This window comes from Vicugna pacos, unplaced genomic scaffold (assembly GCF_048564905.1).
Source record: "Vicugna pacos unplaced genomic scaffold, VicPac4 scaffold_66, whole genome shotgun sequence".
Classification (NCBI taxonomy): domain Eukaryota; kingdom Metazoa; phylum Chordata; class Mammalia; order Artiodactyla; family Camelidae; genus Vicugna; species Vicugna pacos.
This window is the reverse complement of record NW_027328747.1, coordinates 580,722-593,009: the sequence shown is the minus strand read 5'-3', so window position 1 is coordinate 593,009 and position 12,288 is coordinate 580,722. Positions and strand designations below refer to the sequence as shown.

The 12,288-nt window shown below is 40.2% G+C and overlaps 1 long non-coding RNA gene across 1 annotated transcript in view; it reads right to left on the bottom strand.

The window, feature by feature from the left end:
* The window catches only part of LOC140694619 (uncharacterized), a 39,288-nt gene extending 31,055 nt beyond the window's left edge, over positions 1–8,233 (bottom strand). Inside the window, exons 1-2 of the long non-coding RNA XR_012070201.1 lie at positions 8,008–8,233; positions 5,326–5,440 (exon numbers count right to left, since the gene is read on the bottom strand). This is a non-coding gene — a long non-coding RNA (uncharacterized lncRNA). The remainder of the gene's footprint in view (positions 1–5,325; positions 5,441–8,007) is intronic.
* Positions 8,234–12,288: the final 4,055 nt, after the last annotated feature.

The following is a 12,288-nucleotide window of genomic DNA, read 5'->3' as shown; positions in this document are numbered from 1 at the left end:
TGCACCCCAATGTTCATAGCAGCACTATTTACAATAGCCAAGATATGGAGACAGCCTAAATGTCCATCAATGGATGACTGGCTGAAGAAGTGATATATTTATACAATGGAATACTACTCGGCCATAAAAACTAACAACATGGGGCCATTTGCAGCAACATGGATGCTCCTGGAGAATGTCATTCTAAGTTAAGTAAGCACGGTAACAAGGAATAAAAAGAAGTTATCTCCAGGTACAGTTATTTTGATTAAAATTTCCATACAGAAAGCAAGTCACCCCCAAGAATGCTGCCAGGAGGAGCTTCTGAGTGTAATAGCCCAGCCAAGCAAATTTGATTCTGACCTTCTCTCCGTAGAATTTCCTGCAGAAAGACAGAAGGTAGTTTCAGAAGACACACATAATCACTCTGTAGCTTCATCCTCATGTTAATTTCTTTTTTATTTTTTGGGGGGGACATAATTATGTTTATTTATTTCTTTTTTAAATGGAGGCTTTGGGGATTGAACACAGGACCTCATGCATGCTAGACATGCACTCTACCACTGAGCTATTCCCTCCCTCCATCATATTAATTTCTGATTCTAAATCAAGGGGGCTTTAAGTTTATACCTCTGGCTCAATTCACACTTAAAACATGCGTTTCCATAGCAGTCCCCAAATTCTACCGTGAAATAAGAAGTATTTTACATATCATAGAAGTACAGATCACTGGTTCACCTGCTGAAGAGAGATAAATGAGAACAGAGCAAAAGAGGGGACGAGGCCGACTCCGGAACAGTTACAAGGGATCATCACCACTCACTGGACAGTCTGGCACATTCAACAAATCCCGCCATAGATCATTCTTAACAGGCTTGACACAAGTGGACATCAACAACTGGCTCAGTCATCTGCTCCTGCCTTATCTCGGGAACGTCCCGGGAGCAAATGCATGGTAAACCACAGATAATAAGGAAATGGCTGATAATGATAACAACTGGGAGTGCAATGTCTCTCTGACAAAATATTTATAAAACTCATTGTGGGAATGGGAGAGGGCAGGATGGATGTGACTGAGGAAGGTACTGCCCTGTATTTTTTGTATTTAGCACGTCTGTTTCTCCTAGGTTTTAAAAGCTCCTCAACGTTTCTCAGTTAATCTGGAGTAGATGGAACAGGCCAGGGAGGCAAAATTAGAAGAAAGGAGGCAGGGCATGAAGTGGTACCAGGCTGATCCTGAAAGGGAGACAGACACAGACAGGCAGACACAGAGGGTTTAGGGATGAGGCGGAACAATGAGACGGCTGCTCAGGTGTGTCTTGCTGTTGCTGATACTTCCCTCAACTGGCTCACTGCTGACTCGGCAGTGCTGGGTAAAACCTGTGGATTTCCTCAGCTCTGAGTTCTCTCTGAGGCTTCTGGCTCAGGCTGGAGCTGAGATGAGCTCCGTGGGCTTAGCCTAGGGGGGACTCAGCTCTGAGAACAGCCTGGAGTCCTGGGAAACTTCACGCAGGAACCCCCTTGGGCTGGACCAGCACTCACAGGGCTGCTGTGAGGCCAGCTCCATCGTCAGAGACCTGGGTGTGGACCATTCCATGGGGAAAAGGGCTGAGCCCGATGCCAAATCAGATAGGAGGGACAAAGTGTGTTCATTCTCATGTGACTGGGCTTTGTGGCCTGGCTCACGGATGGCAGGCTCAGGATGGTGTCTGGCAGAGAAAACCCTGGCAATGGGTTTGAGATGTCTTGGACTCTTTCTTGTTAAGCTTTTTGTAATACATTCTTATCAACTATCCGTCCTGAAAATGCCAAATTCAAAACTGAAAGAATTTTAGAAGTTGCCTGCTCCAACTGGCCAATGGTAAACACACCCTGCTACAGTTAGAGAGCTGGTCAGGCAGCCACTGCCTGGATATTTACAGTGATGGGGATTTCATTACTTCCCAAGGTTACATGTCGGCAAGAAGGTCAGAAAGACTTTTTGAACCTTAAACAGATGTCTGCCTCCTAGTCCTTGCTGAAAGGCTAGAAATAATGAGGATCCCTTCAAATGTAGTTTTGTCTGATTGTTATCTCTCTCTGTCAAAAACACCCCAATTATTAACATCAATTTTTCAAAATTCAGCTTTGATTTCTTTTTATCAAAGTTATACCATACATTCAATAAAGAGTCAAACAGTTCTCGAATACCAATTGTAAAAAGGAGCAGTTCCCAACAACCGCCCCATTTCCTGGCCAGAAGCAACCATGTTCAGCTCCTACTGCTGACTCTTGGGATAATTACTCCCTTTCTCTGACTAATATCCTTGTAACACAGCCTACTGATTTTTTCAGCTTTATGTATCACCTATTTAAACTTCTATTTTGGAAAATGAGGATTAAGCTGTCTTTCAAACCCCATCTCATCTACACACCCAAACCTTCATTCTTCCAACCTTTTGATACAATTACATTATAATTTTCATCAGCTCAGTATCCTTGCTTTACATTTTTAGGACTCTGTACAGACTGTTCACAGCTGTAGCAAGTTGTCTGCTAGACTTACATTTTCTTCCCTACTTTGTTTTTCCTGGAGTTAATAATTGTCTTGGTCGTTCATGGTGCACTTAGATTTCTGTGCACTTAACACTTCAACCCCAGACCTTCTCTTAACGAATAACTTTCTCAATACTTTCCAATACATTGTCTACGAATTTTATCTCCTTGAATAAATCTCTTCAGATCTCCTTCAACCTGCATTAACGACATGCTAGTCTTGTCACAGAGCTCAAGGGGCCACCAGTGGGAAGCAACAAGGGAATACATGGACCAGGAGCAGGGAAAAGATCAACATAATTTCCTTAGCAAACATACTTAAAATAGTGGGAAAATTGTTTGCTTTACAAACACAAACACACACACAAACCCCAAAAGCCCATAAAGAATGATTAAAGAGCCATCAAACCCATTGCCCTGCCTTCAAATTCTGCATAACATAAAACAAAAATAACAGAAGGAAAATATCATATAAATATGAATCTCAAGGGGGATGGGGTACACTCAGTGGCAGAGTGTGTGCTCAGCATGCATAAGGTCCTAGATTCAATCTTCAGTACCTCCATTAGAAAAAAAATTAAAAAGAAAAGAAAAATGTATCAACTTTAAATATTTACATATTTACAAGTGTCCTCTTTTAAAACTGTGTTCTACAGGATAACCCGGGTTAATGAGAAAGTGCCTCTTCATGACTGTGATCCTGCTGATAATTGAGGGAGGAAATTAGAGTATGACCACATGAAATAAAATCCCTTATGAAATAATGATCCCGGGTGACAATCATTATTGGCTGCTGTCATCACAAAAAAGAAAGTCAACTGGACATTATGTACCTTATTACAGGAGTACAAAACTTCACATAACAAGTATTCTTGCACAAAGTTGAACCACAATCAGATCAAGCTTTTAGGGGAGGATCAAATCACTTAGCTAAAGCCAATACATAGGATGGAGAAACAAGTCTAACACCACAGGGGAGAATGAAATTAGCCAAACAAGAAATAGAGAAACCCCTCAGCAATTTCAAGGAAAATGAGAAACAGGAAAATTATAGATTAGAACCCACTTGAGAGATATGCTAGTTGCAAGGTCTGAACCTAGTCTGGATCCTGATTTCAACCCCAAAACTACTTAAAACTGTATTTTTGTGACAATCAGGGAATTATTTTGTAACCCTAAAAAAGAAAGGAATATTCCAATTGTATTTGAAAGAGACCTTGTCATTTCTCTAATGAAAGGTTAAGCTATGTAGGATTGTCTTCAAAATGATCCCGTAGTGGGGGAGGGGAGGAGGTAGAGATGAAAGATGCAACAACAGTGACTCTGAGTTTATAATTCTGGAGCTGGGTGACAGATACAGGCAGGCTGGCTGTGCTGTTCTCTCTACTTCTGTACATGTTTGAATCTTTCCGTAAAATGTGAAACAAACAAAAAGTCTTCAGTGTTTTAAAACCCTCACTTTGAAGGTTAAGAGGTTTGCCCAAGTAGGTGGGCACCTGCATGGGACACTGAGATTAGAAAGAAAAGGCACTTGGCTCCAGGCCTACCTGGGGCTACCTTGACCCTCCTCTTCTCCTCACCATCCACAGCCAGCCCATAACTGCATCGTGTCAGCTCCACTCCCCAAACGCATTCCTCCCTGGCTCCCACCATCTCTCATCTGGCCCACTCCAAGAGCCTCCTACCCGGCCTCCCTGCTTCCTGGGTCCCTGCAATTCATTCTCCACATTATCTTTGCAAAATGTGAGTGAGAGAAAATTACTTTAGTGCTTAAACTATCATGACTGCATCTCACTGCACTTAGAGTCTACACTCCTTTCCGTGCTCCTGATGCCCTTCTAAACCTCGTGTCTCATCACTCTCACCAGCGCTGGCTCCAGTATCTCCTCAAACCTGCTGAGCACATTTGTGCCTCGGGGCCAATGGACAAGCTGCCTCTATTCCTGGGGTGACTTTTCCCAGATCCTCAAAGTCCAACCTCCTTATCACCATCTCAGCTCACATGTAACCTACTCAAAGATAGCTTTCTTGACTCACTTCCCCCCAAGTCTCCCATCTCAACACTGTCTTATTTCCTTCATTTCAATCTGACATTGTTTCCTTATTTGCCCGATTATTTTTGTTTGCTCGGTTGCCCTTGGCCTCCCTCCCCCCAGCAGCCTTGCCCAAACAGCGTAAGCTCCCGGGGAGCAGCCGGCACTGGTGCTCTGAGAAGACACATGCTGAGCGTGACATTACAGTCACGTGGTGTAGTGAAACGGTGTCGAACAGCAGATACGGCAAAGCAGTGAGAATTTCTCTTATTTTATAATTTAAGTGAAATCTAACATTTACTCCTGTTTAATGAAGAATTTGGTAGGTCTTTGCTCCCAGTTCCTGGACGGCAACTACTAAAGCCTTGAAATTTCCCAAGATAGGAGTGTCTTTGCTATTCATGGTGGAACCTTGGATGGCTTGTGTTCATGAGATGACTCAGGATGGGGACTGGCCAGCCAGAGACACCAACCATGTTATTAGAGGAGTGGGGCTTTGAGATTTGTGACAAGTGAGTGACCACCAGGAGAGGAAGGGGCTCAATGGTTTGGGCTAGGGAAAGGTTTGACTTACAGTTAGGGTTTGGGTTAGCCATGTCGGTAGTGACCCAATAAATCATGGCTTTGTAATAAAGCCTGCAGTAAAAACTTGGGGCAACAAAGCTCAGAGCTCCTGTGAGCTTCCTGGTTGGTAACAGTCTTGGAGGACTGTCACACATAGATGCCATGAGGACAACCCTGAGCCCTTCCCACTGGAGTGCTCTCCACAACAGCTCACCTGATGAGATCTAAGGGCTGCTTCTTGTCTATGCTTCGAGGAGGAGCCCATTCCCTGTACAGAAGGCCCTGTTCGCTGGGGCAGCTGAGGTCCTCTGACGGAGGCTGAAGTTGCACTGGGAAGCAGAAGCAAACAGGTGGACGTCACTGTCACAACCTGTTCACATGTTCTGTTGATAAAATGTGGTGCTAACACTCCGTGGTCATTTGTAAATAACGGGCCCTCACTTGCCAGGAGGGATGGAGGTACCATATAATTTTTCATAATTCTCACCCAGGGTTAATTTTAACCCCTTGAGGGTCATTTGCAAACGTGGGTGGAAAGGAATGCTTGGGTGTTACAGTCCTGGGACCACCATGGGTACCTGGTGAGAGCCTTGCAGATGCTTAATGTCCTACAACCGGGACAGTCTTCCACAGCAAAAATCCTAGGCCACCCAAGTGCCCAAACTGCTGCAGTGGAGGGACACCTGATGGTCCAGCCTCCTCCTTGGACACCCAGACGAACCTGGACTCTGGCTGGTTAGGGGCAGGGTCAATTCTAAAACCCAGGCTTTTTTGTCCCCACAATTCAGTAGATTTTCGGTGACAGCACATGGAATATAAACAACAAAGAAACTTGACATGATGTTATATATTTAGCTTACTCAAGAAACAAAATTTAAATCCAGTCATTCTCCTTCCCACCTGACCTACTTTCCTTTCTCCTGTACTAGAACCAGATTATTACCCACCCAGCCTTAACATGGGTCCTGACTCCACTTACCTCCCTCCCAAACACCACATGAGATGATTCCTCAGCCTAGATGTGGGACCAGCAATTACAAGAGGCTTTAGTGGAAAAGAACTGGTTGTGCACAGATGCCAACTAAACACTGTAGAATCCTGGTGTCCCACATTAGTAATCATGACAGCTGTTTGCAAGTGTCCCCAAAGTTCATTTAAGACTCTCACTGCTAATTTTGCTGGGACATAAATATGAAATATGTGGACTGCTTGGCTGGACTGCTATGCTGTGTCTCTGATCCAGGAAGCTCAGTGACTGCTCCCTGTCCCTAGCTCCCTGTTCTGTTCATGCATGTGCATCAAGCAGCTGTTTAGTGTCCATTTTAATATGTTAAACAGTGCATTTCACTATTGTCTTCATCCACAAATACGTGTACCACACAGTAGTAATGATCAATCTCAGTCTTTGCTTTCTTTGGTCTTAGAGAGTCAGATAAGTGGATAGCAAAGATAACAAAGTCATAGAGCACTATAATATAGTATTTCCTTTATTTCAATGACAGGATTTACTTAAAGAGCTTAGATATAACATCCTTGCATTTATGGCATCATTAAGCGTCTGAAGCTGTTACATTTTAAAAACTTCATTTCATGCGAGATGTTATCAGTTAGAGAAGCGCTCCTGAATTTGAGGGGTTGCTGTCATCTCAGACGGAGTCCCTAAGAAATGTCAACACTCTGCAGTATTGCCATCATGACAAGAACCCAGACAGATGAAATTTGCAAAGCCCTGTGGTTTTCTAGTGCACAGACAGAAAATGGAATTTCAGAGGGAAAAAGCCTGAATTACAGAAAATGATAAATGAAATGGTCTAACATGCATTTCCCTTAGAAAGAACGAATTCTTCTTTGGTTGATAATAACATCTATCAGTAATTATGAAAAGAGCTGACAGATGCAAAGTACTTAGTATTGGCCAGGGCTGTTCTAACATTGACACAGATTCATTAACCCCCATAGCAACTCTACGAGGTGGGTACTATTATTATTCACATTTTATTGATGAGGAACTTGACAAACACAGAGGCTAAATGACTTTTACAAGGTCGACAGCAAGAAACCAGCACATGTGTTCCAGCCGGATTCTACACTCTTGGCCACTTTTCTTTTTGTTTTTTGGTGGCGGGGAGATAATACGGTAATTCTGGTGGGGTGTGGGGAGGTAATTAGGGTTATTTGTCTATTTTAGAGGGGGTGTTGGGGGCTGAACCCAGGACCTTATGCGTGCTAAGCGTGCACCCCATCACTTGAGCTGTACCCTCCCCTCTCGAGTCTATACTCTTAGCTGCTAATCTGCACTGCCCCACATGGTAACTCTGGGGGAACTACAGTTCATTCATTCACTCACTCGTTAAACTCAGCCTTCCTGGTGCCTAGGATTCAGCAGTGAACCAGACAACATGATTCCTGCCGTAAATGAGCTTGTCGCCTCCCGACATATTATCTTCATTTTACCCAGGAAGAAACAAGGTCAAGAAGATTAGCCTTTTCCTGTTAACACCGGAGGATACATGAGGTGCTTTATTTCATTTCTGCCATTTGACTTACACCATGGGGAGGGAAAGCTGCCTTGCAGATCCCGGAGCTCACAAGCCTGTTTATCCCGAATTTTTTTTAACACTGTCCCTTACTTGATACTTGATCTGAGAAAGGATGAAGTAAACCTGAAAAGATTCTAAGAGAGCGTGTGGTGTACACAGGGTAACTAACCAGCCACTCTTTACTATCCTAACGGGAATCTGTAGGCATATTTCTTTTCTTTCTCTTTTTTCCTTTTTATGGGCAGCTTTTAAAAACCAAACCAAACCAACCAAACCAACCAAACCAAATCACTGATAATTCAGCAGCAGGTTCTATATCACCCACAAGACAGCAGCTAAACTCGGTTTAGACTTACATAGTGGCTTCTGGTGGCTGGATTGAAGAATGTATCTCTATCCTGAATATAAAAGTCATTCACGCAGCTCTTCTCAAATAGGGTAATGAAAATTTCTTGCTCCTGCTTGATGATACTTTCATCCACTTGGAGGACTTTCATAAAACAGCTGAAATTATCAAAGGCTGAGGACCGGGTTTTCAGATCATTGGGCTTCAGAGGCAATTTTATGTGCAGTATCTCAGCGTATGTATAGAGCACCTCCCACAGGCTGTGTACTTTTGCAAATACAAGCTTGTCATCCAAAACCTATATTGGGAGAATGAAAACACAAACAAGGAAGCTAACTATTTTCACATTTTTAATACACAGATTTTTCTTACGTTGCTGGTAGTTAAAGCACTTGTGCAAACACACACACATATGACACTGGTAAAAGTGAAGATATAATAAAAATAGATTTGCAAACCATCATACATTTTTGCCTTAAAGATAATTTCTTTGTTCATAGCAGCACTATTTACAATAGCCAAAACATGGAAAGAGCCTAAATGTCCATCAACAGGTGACTGGATAAAGAAGAAGTGGTATATATATACAATGGAATACTACTCAGCCATAAAAACCAACAACATAACGCCATTTGCAGCAACATGGATGCTCATAGAGAATGTCATTCTAAATGAAGTAAGCCATAAAGAGAAACAAAAATACCATATGAGATCGCACATATGTGGAATCTAAAGACTCATGGACAGAGAATACAGACTTGTGGTTACCAGGGGGGTAGAGGGTGGGAAGGGATAGACTGGGATTTCAAAATTGTAGAATAGATAAACAAGATTACACTGTATAGCACAGGGAACTAGACACAAAATGTTATGATAAATCACAGAGAAAAAAATGTGACAATGAGTGTGTATATGACCATGAATGACTGAAAAATTGTGCTAAACACTGGAATTTGACACAACATTGTAAAACGATTATAAATCAATAAAAAATGTTAAAAAAAGATAATTTCTTTGTTGAAATTACTGAAAAGTTATTTAAAATCCTTACAGTTCATTCATAAAATAACCAATGTTTTAGATGAAGAAAAGCAAACTTGTTAATTTTAGTCCAAATTAGTAACTAAAAATAGAAACACCAAAATATTCTTTGCAGTGGTATTGTAATGACAACTTTTTAAATTTCTGAAACCTAGGACTATTTGCATATCTGTTCAATATAGTGTTAAACAGCCATTAAAAGGGATTTAAAAGAATTATATTTATTGATATTGAATATATAATAAAAGGAGAAAGCAAAAAAAATGTGAAATAATAATTTTCCTTTTTGGAAGGGAAAAATATCTTCATTTGAACAAAAAAATGTTTAGGAGGATTTTAAGATTCTTTATGTATATTTAAGGTACAGATGATTTTTAACTCCACTGTTCTTTCATTTTCAATTTTGGGGGGTAAATTTTTGTAATAAAAAACTCTTTAAAATTGTTCTTGCATAAATACATTAATAGATATATTTATGACTATATTCTCTGGCTATTAAAAAAGATCTCCTAGCTTTGGATCTGAAACATACATTCCATAATGCAGATTCTGACTGACTCGCCTCCCAGCCCACAGCGAAGACACGGCTAGTGTGACATGTTTCAAATATCATTCCAGATAACATGCAGGCTCCCAGCCAATGGCTGCAATGGGGCTGACACTGATCTGGTTGCTCCCAGCTGCAGACCATCACAGATGAGGTTAGATTCATAGACTCATGTTGTCTCTGTCAAAAGAAATCAGAAAATGTTTGCTTTTACTTTCACCAAGGGAGCAAGAAGTTGTTTGATTTTTTTATGCAATAAAATAACAACAAACCAATTTGAACCTGATGAAAAGACATTTGCTCAAAACTGCACAGTAGCAATGAAGGTGCTCTGGCTGGCAGGGACTTGCTGGATTCCTGTGAGTGCTGGACTCCTCACATGGAATTCCCTTGGCACTCCAGAAGGCCTGTGGTTGTCCCCATGTGTTTGTGGCCATATGTGACATAAAAGTCTCTGGCTTTGCCACAATTTCAAAGCCTTTTTTCAATTATGAAAGGTTTTGCACTCAAATGGAGTTTTCTTGAGTCCACTCACTGATGTCATTCACCAGAGTTATAGTCCAGATCTGACATTCTAGACTCTTAAACTCTTGCAGACATTCAAATGGTTCAGGTTTGGATGTGTATTCACCTCTGGAGGCCTGGACCAAATTCGATAAAGCCACCCGGACAAGTTCAGCAAAATGCAAAGAAATTTTTCTCTCTGCAAGACTGAAATGTCTGTGAAGCTATAAAAACTTCTGCATCTACAAAAAAAGGGAACCAACTCATCAGTAACATATCTATCCATAATGCATGGACATTTAAAAAAAATACTGTATTTACTCCTATTAATTTCTATCTGGCTTTTGCCAAATTGTGTCCTAAACTGTAAGGAAAGTATATAAATGTAGAGAATTTTTGACCTTTTAAGAGAAAAAGGAACCCTCCTACTCGGTTGGAGGGAATGTAAATTGGTGCAGCCACTATGGAAGACAGTATAGAGGTTCCTTAAAAACTGAAAATAGACTTACGTGTGATCCAGCAATCCCATTCATGGGTATATGTCTGGAGAAAAATATAATTCAAAAAGACACATGCACCCCTATGTTCACAGCAGCACTATTTATAATAGCCAAGACACTGAAACAACCCAAATGTTCACTGACAGATGACTTGATAAAGAAGTTGTGGTATATTTTATATATATATATATATATATATATATATATGTATATATATACATATATATACACACACATATATACACATGAACACACACACACAATGGAATACTGCTCAGCCATAAAAAATAAAATAATGCCATTTGCAATAACATGGATGGACCTACAGTGTATTATGCTATGTGAAATAAGTCAGAGAAAGAAAAACAAATATTCTATGTATTAACTTCTATGTATATCTAAAAAATAAAACAAATTAATGACTATAATAAAACAGAAATAGACTCACAGGTACACAGAACAGACTGGTGGTTACCAATGGGGAGAAAGAGGAGAGGGGAGGCAGGAAGGGGGTAGGGGATTGAGAGGTAAAAAGTACTATGTACAAAATGGACAGGTTACAGGGCTGTATCATACAGCACAGGGAAATATAGCCATTATTTTATGGTGACTTTAAATGGAATATAATCTATAAAAATGTTGAGCCTCTGTGTTGTACACCTGAAACTAATATGATGTAAATCAACTACTAAATTGCAAAGTTTTTAATCAAAGTTTTCTTTTCATATTATTTGCAATAAGTTAGAAGCCAGCACTGTCAATAGAAACATAGTGCAAGTCACAATTTTCCAGTAACCCCATTTACAAAATAAAAAGGAACAAGTGAAATTAATTCCAGTAATAATTATATTTATCCCAAAATAGCCAATATACTATCATTTCAAAAGTGTGATTAACACTTTTAAAACTTATTAATAAATATTTTACATTATTTTTGTTGTACGAACTCTTGAAAATCTATTATGAATTTTCCACTTATAGAACATCTCAATTCACAATAGCCACATGTGGCTGGTGGCTTCCATACTAGACAGGGCAGATTACACCATTCACACTTCTGATAAATTACCTGCTCTTACTTATTTAAAAAACTTGCAGAAAAGGCTTCAGATATTCCCTATATCAAACAAAGCAACCTTGACGGGTGGGGAGTATCTTCATTATAAAGTGAAAAATAAAGGTAAGAGAACCATGGTTACATGTATGTTAATGTAACAATACCTTCTGAATTCATTCAGGACTTTACAATCTTTCCTCATCTGCCAAGGATTCACTGTCACTGCAAAATATTTTTCACTATTATTATTTTTGGAATTGAGAGGCTTCTGATGACCCTGCTTTGTGTATCTGTACATAAAAGAAAACAACAAACAGAGAAAAAGACCTTATTAAAGATAACTTAGGGTGGAGGGTATAGCTCAAGTGAAAGATCATATTCTTAGCATGCACAAGGGCCTGGGTTCAATCCCCAGTACTTCTTCTAAAAATAAAATAAATAAAAACCTAATTACCAACCCCCTGCAAGAAATTAATTAATTACTTTAATTAAAAGTTAAAAAAAGATAATTTAGTGCAGGCTTATCAGGCTACAAGAGCTACAATGAATGCACCCCCCATTAATTTAGAAGAAGTCTCACAGTATTTCCCAACATAAAGGCTAAAATATAATTGAGAACACTTTCTGATGGTCAGCATGATT